This window comes from Giraffa tippelskirchi, chromosome 1, assembly GCF_054371585.1.
Source record: "Giraffa tippelskirchi isolate mGirTip1 chromosome 1, T2T-mGirTip1v1.2.pri, whole genome shotgun sequence".
In the NCBI taxonomy this organism is placed as follows: domain Eukaryota; kingdom Metazoa; phylum Chordata; class Mammalia; order Artiodactyla; family Giraffidae; genus Giraffa; species Giraffa tippelskirchi.
The window spans coordinates 14858227-14870192 of NC_137275.1; positions in this window are offsets into that span (position 1 = coordinate 14858227).

Sequence of the window (11966 nt, forward strand, 5' to 3'; positions counted from 1 at the left end):
CTTTGATTCAAAGCATATACAGCATCTTGCAAGACACAATCCTGCCTTTAAAGGTGTTTACTCACAACTGACAGCATAATTGAGTTTCCAGTATGTAATTTCACTGTGAAGCTAGAGCGGCCTCTTCTAGATGATGGAATATATGGTAAGATCTGTTAATTCACAGGTGCAAGTTCACTCAGTTCAGTTCAGTTGCTCAGTCATGTCCGACTCTTTGTGACCCCATGGACTGCAGCACGCCAGGCCTCCTTGTCCATCACCAACTCCCGGAGTCCACCCAAACTCCTGTCCACTGAGTCGGTGATGCCATCCAACCATCTCATTCTCTGTTGTCCCCTTCTCCTCCTGCCTTCAATCTTTCCCAGCAACAGGGTCTTTTCAAATGAGTCATTTCTGCACATCAGGTGGCCAAAGTATTGGAGTTTCAGCTTCAGCATCAGTCCTTCCAAAGTATATTCATGACTGATTTCTTTTAGGATAGACTGGTTGGATCTCCTTGCAGTTAAGGGACTCTCAAGAGTCTTCTCCAACACCACAGTTCAAAAGCATCAATTTTTTGGCGCTCAGCTTTCTTACAGTCCAACTCTCACATCCATACATGACTACTGGAAAAACCACAGCCTTGAATAGATGGACCTTTGTTGGCAAAGTAATGTCGCTTCTTTTTAATATGCTGTCTAGGTTGGTAAGTTCACTGCTGTATTTCTATTGCTGTGAGATGAATTTCTTGATCAGAAGCAATGCTGATGGTGCATAAGGCATTCTGTGAATCTGCTGATAAGAAGTCCTGGCAGAATGATTACAAGTAGAGAAGCCAGCTATACTCACACTATGTGTCTATTGTGTCTGTTCTAGTGAGGAAGACTTCTCTGCCTTCTCGACAATGGAAAAGTTCCAATGTAATCAGCTTGCTACCAGGTGGCTGCTGATCACCCTGAGCAATGGTGCCTTATCGGTAGCGGGGTTAGGGTGGGGGGTATGTGTGGCCACTGCTGGTCTCTGCTGTTGGCAGATAAGGCACTCGGTGATAGCATTAGCCAGATAGATTAGCCTTGGTAAGGAGAAGTCTGTGTTGTGATGTCCATGGCTATGCTCCAAGCCTGACAGGACCGTTTTGTTCACTGGCCTGTGAATAAGCACTGGGTGTCTGAAAGAGGTTGACATCCACAGAGCATGTCGTTTGTCCACTGGATTATTAAGTGCCTCCTCTGCAGAGAATCCCTTCTGGGGAGCATTCATGTAGGTAGACACAAATATCTTTACAGTCTGTGTCCTTTCCAAAAAGTTCATCAACGTTCTTCTTCTCTGTACATCTCTGTCACCAGCTTTTCAATCTGCTCGCATCCCTAACCATCCAGCCAAACTGTCAGCAACAACACATGAATTAGTGTGCATACATCTGTCTTCTCCCATCAGATAAAGCAGATATGTTAGTTTCCTAGGACTGCCAAAACAGATCACTATAAATTAGGTGCCTTAGAACAATAGAAGTTGTCTCATAGTTCTGGAGGCAAGGAGTCTGAAATCAAAGTGTGAGCAGGGCTGTTGTCTCTCTGAAAGCTCTGTTGTTGTTCAGTCACTCGGTTGTGTCCGACCCTTTTGCGACCCCATGGACTGTTGTCCAAAAGGCTCCTCTGTCCATGAGTTTCCCAGGCAAGAATACTGGACGGGTTGCCACTTCCTCCTCCCAGCGATATTCCTGACCCAGGGAAGGAACCACATATCCTGCATCGGCCGGCGGGTTCTTCACCACTGAGCCATCAGGGCAGGATTATTTCTGGCCTCTCCCTTGCTGCTGGCAATCCTTGGTGTTCCTTGACTTGTAGATGTATCATTCCAATCTCTGCCTCTGTCATCACACAGTGTTTTCCCTGTGTACTGTGCCCAAGTTTCCCTCCTGTAAGGACACCAATCATGGGGCAGGACCTACCTTAATCCAATATGACCTTCTTAACTTGGTTACATTTGCAAAGATGCCATTTCCAAATAAAGTCACACGCCCAGGTCCCGGAGGGACATGAATCTGGGGGAGAACACTGTTCAAGCCAGGACAGCAGAAAAGCCTACTGGGAAGGTTTCCCTTTGCCGCCATCCATTAGGGTCATTTCTGGCCCTTACCCACTGCTGCTGCTGCCAAGTCGCTTCAGTCATGTCCGACTCTGTGCGACCCCACAGACGGCAGCCCACCAGGCTCCACCGTCCCTGGGATTCTCCAGGCAAGAATACTAGAGTGGGTTGCCATTTCCTTCTCCATACCCACTGCAACGAAGCTAAAATTTAACTACAAAAGGATAGATACAATTTCAGCTATTCAAAAATTAAAGTATGTGTTACTGAATAACCTTTAAGTTGAAAAGGAAAGTGCAGGACTTCCCTGTGGCACAGTGCATAAGAACCTGCTTGCCAATGCAGGGGACACAGGTGCCAACCCTGGTCCAGGATCCCACATGCGTCAGAGCGACTAAGCCCGGTGCCACAGCTACTGAGTCCATGCTCTATAACTCTAGCCTATGCCTAGAGCCTGTGCTTCACCAGAGAAGACACCGCAATGAGAAGCTCATGCACCACAGTGAAGTGTGGCCCCCTGCTCACTGCAACTATAGAAAGACCTCAAAAAGCAATGAAGACTCAGTGCAGCCAAAAATAAATAAATAAATAATAAAAAGAAAACGAAAGTGCAAGAAAAAAGAAAAGAAAACAGGAAAGTGTAAAGTAAATTGGTACTTAGAAATAAACAGCAATGAAAACAATACCTATAAATACATATATTTATTAAGAAACAAGGTAGTTTGAAAGCAAAGCAGTTAAGCACTTAACTATGGTATCGGAATAAAAGAAATATCCAAAGAAACAAGAAGGAAGCAAAAGACAAACATCAGTTTAGTTTAGTCACTCAGTCATATCTGACTCTTTGGGACCCCATGGACTGAAGCACGCCAGGCCTCCCTGTCCATCATCAGCTCCCAGAGCTTGTTCAAACTCATGTCCTTGAGTCGGTGATGCCATCCAACCATTTCGTCCTCTGTCGTCCCCTTCCCCTTCTGCCTTCAATCTCTCCCAGCATCAGGGTCTTTTTCAATGAGTCAGTTCTTCACATTAGGTGGTCAAAGTATTGGAGTTTCAGCTTCAGCATCCGTCCTTACAATGAATATTCAAGACTGATTTCCTTTACAACTGACTGGTTTGATCTCCTTGCTGTCCAAGGGACTCTCAAGAGTCTTCTCCAACACCACAGTTCAGAAGCATCAATTCTTCGGCCCTCAACCTTCTTTATGGTCCAACTCTCGCATCCATACATGACTACTGGAAAAACTATTACTTTGACTAGATGGACCTTTGTTGGCAAAGTAATGTGTCTGCTTTTTAATATACTGTCTAGGTTTGTCATAGCTTTTCTTCCAAGGAGTGAGCGTCTTTTAATTTCATGGCTGCAGTCACCATCTGCAGTGATTTTGGAGCCCTAATACAAAGGGAAGAAATAAAAGCAGCAATATTTTTAAAAGATAGAAAATAGTAATGAAATAATAGATAACAAAGGCAAATCCACAGCAAGATTGATGAAAAGAGGAGAGAAAATGCAAATAAAATAATAATATGAAAAAGGAAAATTAACCACAGTCTCAACAGAAATTAAAACTGTGCAAACCAGAATTGTGAATATTTGTGTGTAAATAAAAATGAAAACCAAAATGAAATGAACAAAACCTAAGAAGAAACACAAAACAACAAAAATATTGCAATGAGAAAGAACTTGAACAGACCAATAAAGATTAAACAAAACAAAAAACCCTCAAGGCCTAGATGGTTATGCAGACAATTTCCACTCAAGTTTTAAGGTATAATTAATGGGTATTGTATTCTCAGCAGTGCACATGAAAGCAAATGGAGAAATCCTAAGTGTATTCCTTTGAGATCAGGAAAAGAATGTCCAATATTACTGGTGTTATTTAGTACAGGATTACTAGTCTTGGAAATTAGGAAATTTGTGGAAATTAGGAATCTCAGAAACTGGGAAATTTCTGAAATCTGAAGGGATATAAGAGGAAAGGTTATATTGTGATTTTTCCAGATAATATGATCATCTATAGAAAACTACCAACAGAGTCAAATCATAAACTTATTAGAACTAACAAGAAAGTTGAATAATAGTTTTGATACCCACACAGTGTTCACAGATTAAGTGCTTTTCTCCCCATTGGCAATAATGAACTGGAAAATGGAATTTAAGAAAAGACACTATTTAAAGTAGTAATACATGTATGAATAAAAATGTAAAACTGTTAATAGAGAGCATAAAGCATGATCTGAGGACATCCCATGCTTTGGGGTCAGATAACAGTACTACAAAGATACTAATTTTCTCAAATTAATCTATAAATTTGATATAAGCCCAATCAAAATTTTGGTGAAAAATTTAAGGAGTCTGACAAACTCATAGAGAGGAGTAAAAGTCTATAAATAGCTAAGTTAACTTTGGAAAAGTAGAATAAAAAGTATGTCTTGCCTCATCAGATATTAGGGCATATTACAAAAATATAGTAAAAAATACTGGATGTTGTTGGCACCAAAATAGATAAATGGGAAGCTAGATTGCCATATGGAGATAATAAAACTGGATCGCTTCCTAATATTATGTACAAATCTACAGATGATTGACGAACATACATGTGAAAGACAAAGCTCTGTATTAATAGAAGAAAATGTAGGAAAAAAAAATTATTTTTGAGTGTGGGTGTTAAAGGGTGAAAGCTAAAGATAACCAGTGACAGTAAGGATGAAAGGGTCAGATGGAAGATATTTAGGCAGTTAACTTGCTCATGTACTGCTATCCCAAAGTTCAGAAAGAATGTGAAAGTGAAAGTCGTTCAGTCGTGTCTGACTCTTTGTGACCCCATGGAAATCCCCCATGGAATCCATACACTCCATGGAATCCTCCAGGCCAGAATACTGGAGTGGGTAGCCTTTCCCTTCTCCAGGGATCTTCCCAACCCAGGGATCGAACCCATGTCTCCCGCATTGCAGGTGGATTCTTTACCAGCTGAGCCACAAGGGAAGCCCCAAAGTTCAGAGGAGCTAGGTAGTGTATAAAATGAGCATACATTGCTTCATACTATGCAGCCACTTTTGATAGTTTTGTGGCACAGTCTTATAAAAGGGATAAAATTTGGAGTCAGAAGACCTGAGTTTAAGTCATGACTCTTTCACTTACTAAGTGGGACTATGAGCCTTAGTTTTCTTATCTCCATAGAGCACATGGTCAAAAGAGATAAACTTGCAAAGTACAGTTACTAAATATAGAGCTCAACCCTACTGCGATACACTTATTTTCCACTTAAACAGCCTCCTTCCTGTTACAGTTGGTCTTTGGTTTATGCCTGTACCTGAGAGTATTCTTTCATTCACACATTATAGATAGGCCAACTCAAACAGGATTAGACCAAACAAACAAACAAACAAAAAAGAGGAGGGGGACTTATTAGCTCTTGTGGACTTAGCAACTGAACAACAAAAAAAGATGTGAAGTCCATGAATAGATCTAACTTCTAGCATGGCTGAACTCAGGTGCTCAAAAACGTATTGCAGAACGCTGTCTTTCTCCATCCCTGGCTTGGTTCATCATGGATCAGGTGTGCCTTGTCTGGTGCCCCCAGAGGTTTCATGGTTACGTGTGTGTTAGTCACTCATTCGTGTCTGACTCTTTGTGATCCCATCAACTGTAGCCCTCCAGGCTCCTCTGTCTGTGGAATTCTCCAGGCAATAACAGTGGAGTGGGTAGCCATTTCCTTCTCTAGGGGATCTTCCCAACCCTGGCATCAAACCCAGGTCTCTCATATTGCAGGCAGATCCTTTACAGTCTGAGCCACCAGGGAAGCCTTCATGCTTATAGCATCACAGTTTCAAGAAGAGCTTTTTTTGTTGTAAACTCTCACAAAAGTTCTGGGATATATATGCTGGCTGAGTTAACTTGCTTCCTTTTTTCAGCTTTGAACCAATCACTCTAATCTGTAGGCACAAAAGTGGCCACTTGCTTTGATTAGCTGAAGCCACATGATCATTCTGAGAATTTGGAGCTGGGTCAAGTGCACCCACCTTAACTGCCTCCTGAGAAACCTGTATGCAGGTCAAGAAGCAACAGTTAAAACCGGACATGGAACAATAGACTGGTTCCAATTTGGGAAAGGAGTACCTCAAGGCTGTATATTGTCACCCTGCTTATTTAACTTATATGCAGAGTACATCATGCAAAATGCCAGGCTGGATGATGCACAAGCTGGAATCAAGACTGCCAGCAGAAATATCAATAACATCAGATATGCAGATAACACCACCCTTATGGCAGAAAGTGAAGAGGAACTAAAGAGCCTCTTGATGAAAGTGAAATAGGAGAGTGAAATAGCTGGCTTAAAACTCAGCATTCAAAAAACAACGATCATGTCATCTGGTCCCATCACCTCATGTCAAATAGATGGGGAAACAATGGAAACAGGGACAGACTTTATTTTCTTTGGCTCCAAAATCACTGCAGATGGTGACTGCAGCCATGAAATTAAAAGACACTTGCTCCTTGGAAGAAAAGCTATGACCAAACTACACGGCATATTAAAAAAGAGAGACATTACTTTACCAACAAAGGTCCGTCTAGTCAAAGCTATGGTTTTCCCAGTAGTCCTATATGGATGTAAGAGTTGGACTATAAAGAAAGCTGAGCATCGAAGAATTGATGCTTTTAAACTATGGTGTTGGAGAAGACTCTTGAGAGTCCCTTGGACTGCAAAGAGATCCAACCAGTCCATCCTAAAGGAAACCACTCAAGGACTGATGCTGAAGCTGAAACTCCAATACTTTGGCCACCTGATGTGAAGAACTGACTCATTGGAAAAGCCCCAGATGCTGGGAGAGATTGAAGGCAGGAGGAGAAGGAGACGACAGAGGATGAGATGGTTGGATGGCATCACCGATTCGATGGACATGAGATTGAGCAAGCTCTGGGAGTTGGTGATGGACAGGGAAGCCTGGCGTGCTGCAGTCCATGGGGTCACAAAGAGTCGGACATGACTGAGCGACTGAACTGAACTGAACAGGTGCACCCAAACTATGAGGACTAAAAGTGAGTTGGGGTAGTTTCCCAAGGAAACATGGGGTTCTGTAATAGGAGAGGAGGAGGTGCTTGACAGAGAAAAGCAATAGGTACTTATTATGATAACTCTTCCCTTTCCTTTTTCTTTATTATTTGTTCTGACAAGAGAACATATTTACATTATGAAACATATTTACATCCTGAAACTGTTAGAGGAACCGGAGACCTGGTGGTTAGCCCTTAGGGAGGACCTTGACTTGAATTCAAGGATGGCTGAGTATATAAGACATTGAGTTGTGTAGGAAGAGTAACTTGCAAATTGGAAAAGCCACTTTCTCATCTACTTTTCACACAATCAGATGGCTTTAAAAAAAAAAAACAATTTTATTGAGATATAGTTCACAATTCACAATTCATTTACAATGCACACTAGTGTTTTGTAATTCACAATCGATTTTAGAATCATCCATGTAGCCTTTGGCTATCATTTCTTGATACAGTGATAGCCAAAGCAACCAGGCTTAGCAATTGTTAGTCTGCTTTTTGTTTCCCTATAGATTTTCCTATTCTGGATATTTAATATAAATGGAATAACATAATATGTAATTTTTGTGATTAGGTCTTTCATTTATGGCAGTCCAGTGGTTAGAACTCCCTGCTTTCACTGCTGAGAGCCCATTTTCAATTCCTGGTCAGAGAACTAAGATCACACATGCTGTGTGGCCAAAAAAAGTTTAAAAAAATCTCATTCATTAGTTTATGAACAAGTGGGTTGTTTTCACCTTTGGGTTATTGTTTTTGAGTGGAAATATGTTTTCATTTTTCTTGGGTACATACCTAAGGGTGGAATTTCTGGGTCAAATGGAAACTCCATGTTCAACTTTCTGAGGAAATGTTAAACTGTTTTCCAAAGTGGGCCGTACCACTTAACACGCACAGTAAGAGTGTATGAAGGTTTTGATTTCTTCACATTCTAGCCAGATCTTTTTATCATCTGTCTTTTTAAAAATTACAGCCATCCTAGTAAATGTTAGGTAGCATTTGATGGTTTTGATTTGTATTTCTGTAATGGCTAATGATGTTGAGTGTCTTTTCATATACTTATTGGCCATTTATCTCCATTGGAAGAAAGTCTTTTCAGATAGATACGATTTGCAAATATTTTTTCCCACTCTGTGGGTTGTCTTTTTACTTCCCTGGTAGAGTCCTTTGGAACAAAAATTTTTAAATTTTGATGAAATCCAATTTATCCAATTTTCAGAGCCTGAATAAGGTGAGGAGGACATCACTTGGGAGTGATGTGATAGGGAGGATCAGAACTCACATTGGGCTAGGACATCCATGTATGAGAGTGGCCCAGCTCTGGGTGTTTGAGCCCCAAATGGGACGAAGGCATCCATGCATAGGGGTAGATAAGGGGAGTCAGAACCTGAATGAGCTGTGAGCTCACACAGCAGGCAGCTTGGTGCAGGTGAGAGCCCAGATGGAGCGAGAGGGCTTTCACACAGTGGGTGGGGTGGCCTGGCCTAGAGTACTGGGATCTAAGCGCATCGAGAAGGGTTTCTGCACAGGGAAGAAGACAGCACAGGTGACTGTATTCAGAAGGAATGATCAGATAGTAGGGATAATGAGGGCCAGGTTTCTCACTATTGGAGAAAGGATTAAATTATATTAATAGAAAGGAAGAAAACTAGGCTGAACCTTACGGTGGTAGATTAGAATTCAAAGTATTGGTAAGAATGCATGGTTTTTAATGTAGAGAGATATAGACATGCAGATGGGATGTACACAGGAATACACACATTTACAAATATGTGTTCATACATACAGGTCCATATATATATAAATGCACATATACACACATGTATTGATTAGTTCTATCCTCTGAAAGAAACTGGGAGTAGAGACATCTCAATCAGTTCAGTTCAGTTGCTCAGCTGTGTCTGACTCTTTGCGACCCCATGGACTGCAGCATGCCCGGCCTCTCTGTCCATCAGCAACTCCTGGAGTTTACCCAAACTTATGCCCAGAGTCGGTGATGCCACCCAACCATCTCATCCTCTGTTGTTCCTTTCTCCTTCTGCTTTCAATCTTTCCTAGCATCAGGGTCTTTTCAAATGAGTCACCTCTTTGCATCAGGTGGCCAAAGTACTGGAGTTGCAGCTTCAATATCAGTCCTTCCAATGAATATTCAGGACTAATCTCCTTTAGGATGGACTGGCTGGATCTCGTTGCAGTCCAAGGGACTGTCAAGAGTCTTCTCCAACACCACAGTTCAAAAGCATCAATTCTTCAGTGCTCAGCTTTCATTATAGTCCAACTCTCACATCCATACAAGTTCAAGTTTAGTCGCTCAGTCGTGTCTGACTCTTTGTGACCCCATGAATCGCAGCATGCCAGGCCTCCCTGTCCATCACCAACTCCCGGAGTTTACCCAAACCCATGTCCATCGAGTCAGTGATGCCACCCAACCATCTCATCCTCTGTCGTCCCCTTCTCCTCCTGCCCTCAATACTTCCCAGCATTAAGGTCTTTTCCAATGAGTCAACCCTTCGCATGAGGTGGCCAAAGTACTGGAGTTTCAGCTTCAACATCAGTCCTTCCAATGAACACCTAGGACTGATCTCCTTTAGGATAGACTGGTTGGATCTCCTTGCAGTCCAAGGGACTCTCAAGAGTCTTCTCCAACACCACAGTTCAAAAGCATCAATTCTTCGGTGCTCAGCTTTCTTCACCGTCCAACTCTCACATCCATACATGACCACTGGAAAAACCATAGCCTTGACTAGTCGGACCTTTGTTGGCAAAGTAATGTCTCTGCTTTTAAATATGCTATCTAGGTTGGTCATAACCTTCCTTCCAAGGAGTAAGCGTCTTATAATTTCATGGCTGCAATCACCATCAGCAGTGATTTTGGAGCCCCCCAAAATAAAGTCTGACACTGTTTCCACTGTTTCCCCATCTATTTCCCATGAAGTGATGGGACCAGATGTCATGATCTTAGTTTTCTGAACGTTGAGCTTTAAGCCAACTTTTTCACTCTACTGGAAAAACTATAGCCTTGACTTGATGGACCTTTGTTGGCAAAGTAATGTCTCCGCTTTTTAATAAGCTGTCTAGGTTGGTTATAACTTTCCTTCTAAGGAGTAAGCGTCTTTTAATTTCATGGCTGCAGTCACCATCTGCAGTGATTTTGGAGCCCCCAAAGGTCAGCCACTGTTTCCATTGTTTCCCCATCTATTTGCCTTGAAGTGATGGGACCAGATGCTGTGATCTTAGTTTTCTGAATGTTGAGCTTGAAGTCAACTTTTTCACTCTCCTCTTTCACTTTCAAGAGGCTCTTTAGTTCTTCTTCACTTTCTGCCATAAGGGTGGTGTCATCCGCATATAGATATGAGCAAAACTGGTACCAGATAGTGATTTCTAAACAACGTTTGGAGAGCAGGCAAAGCATCCAGATCATAGGTGAAGGCAGGCATCGACTGTTGGGAGACCTGTCCATTCCTGGAGGGCGAGAGAGGAGCCACTAAGAGTGAGAGCACAGGGGTGTATAGTGGTTTGGGGAACCAAGCTGTGGGTCCACACCAAGAGTGACTAGGATTTGCTAACTAAGCAATGTATCAGAATCAGTTTCCTTAACATTTCTGAGCCTCAGCTCATTTGTAAACAGGGCAGTACAAGGGTTTCCCTGGTGGCTCAGCAGCAAAGAATCCGCCTGCAACGCAGGAGACACAGGAGACACTGGTTTGATCTCTGGGTTGGGAAGATCCTCTGGAGAAGGAAATGGCAACCCACTCCAGTATTCTTGCCTGGGAAATCCCATGGACAGAGGAGCCTGGTGGGCTACAGTCTGGGCGTCGCAGAGTCGGACACGACTGAGTGACTGACACATGCACAGGGTAGAAAGGGACAATTAAGTCAAATACTTGCCATGTTATGAGCACTCGGTATTCTGAGCACTCAGTATTCTTCCTGGGAACACCAGCGAGGCATGTTGCGGCAGCAAAAATCAAAGGAATAAACAAAAATAAAAACTCTGTGAAAACTTTCCAAAATCTTCATCTCAGTTCAGAAGACCAGGAACTTGGTAGAGTTCCAGGGGCTTTCCAGTCCCCCATAGACCAGCCTTGAAATTAATATGTAATGTTTTTGTGTTAATGAAGCCTATTAATAAAATCTGTGCCAAGAGATCTGACTTGGGTGTTGGAGAGTGCCAAGAGTGGGGTTGCACGAGGTGGTACGAGAGAAATTATGCCGCTTTGATTTTGTTCCACAAAACTAATGAGCTGAGGAAATTCCTGTGAAAATAGGCTGCCACTGGGATCTACTCCTGCTCAAACCAGTCTTTGAAATTTCCTCCCTCTCTCAACAGCGCTTACATCCGATGAGTCACCAAGACTTCCTTCCCAAGTTCCCACAGCTGTTCTGTTTCTCTTCACCCCTCCTCTTTGGTTCCAGTCCTCAGTTCTGACTTGGTTAACTTATGAAAAAGTTTCTAACTGGTCTTCCTGCCCTGTTTTCCTTTTTTTGGCTGCATTGTGTGGCATGTGGGATTTTCATTCCCCAACCAGGCATCGAACCTACACCGATTGCAGTGGAAGCCCAGATTCTTAACCACTGAATTGCCAGGAAAGCCCCTTTGCCCCTAGTTTTGATGTTCTCCAAACCATTCTCCATCCTGCCATGTAGTGATTTCCATGGGCATGATTATGTCATGCCCACAAAACTCCCCGGATCCTCTTTCTTCCAGGATAAAATTTTGTATATCTTAGATATCATTCAAGGACCTCTTGCCATACAATCAGCAAAAACGAATAGAGGCAATATATTCCCAATCCCATGGGATGTGTTTTCACATTTCTACCTAAACTTTTTACCTAAGCCTTCC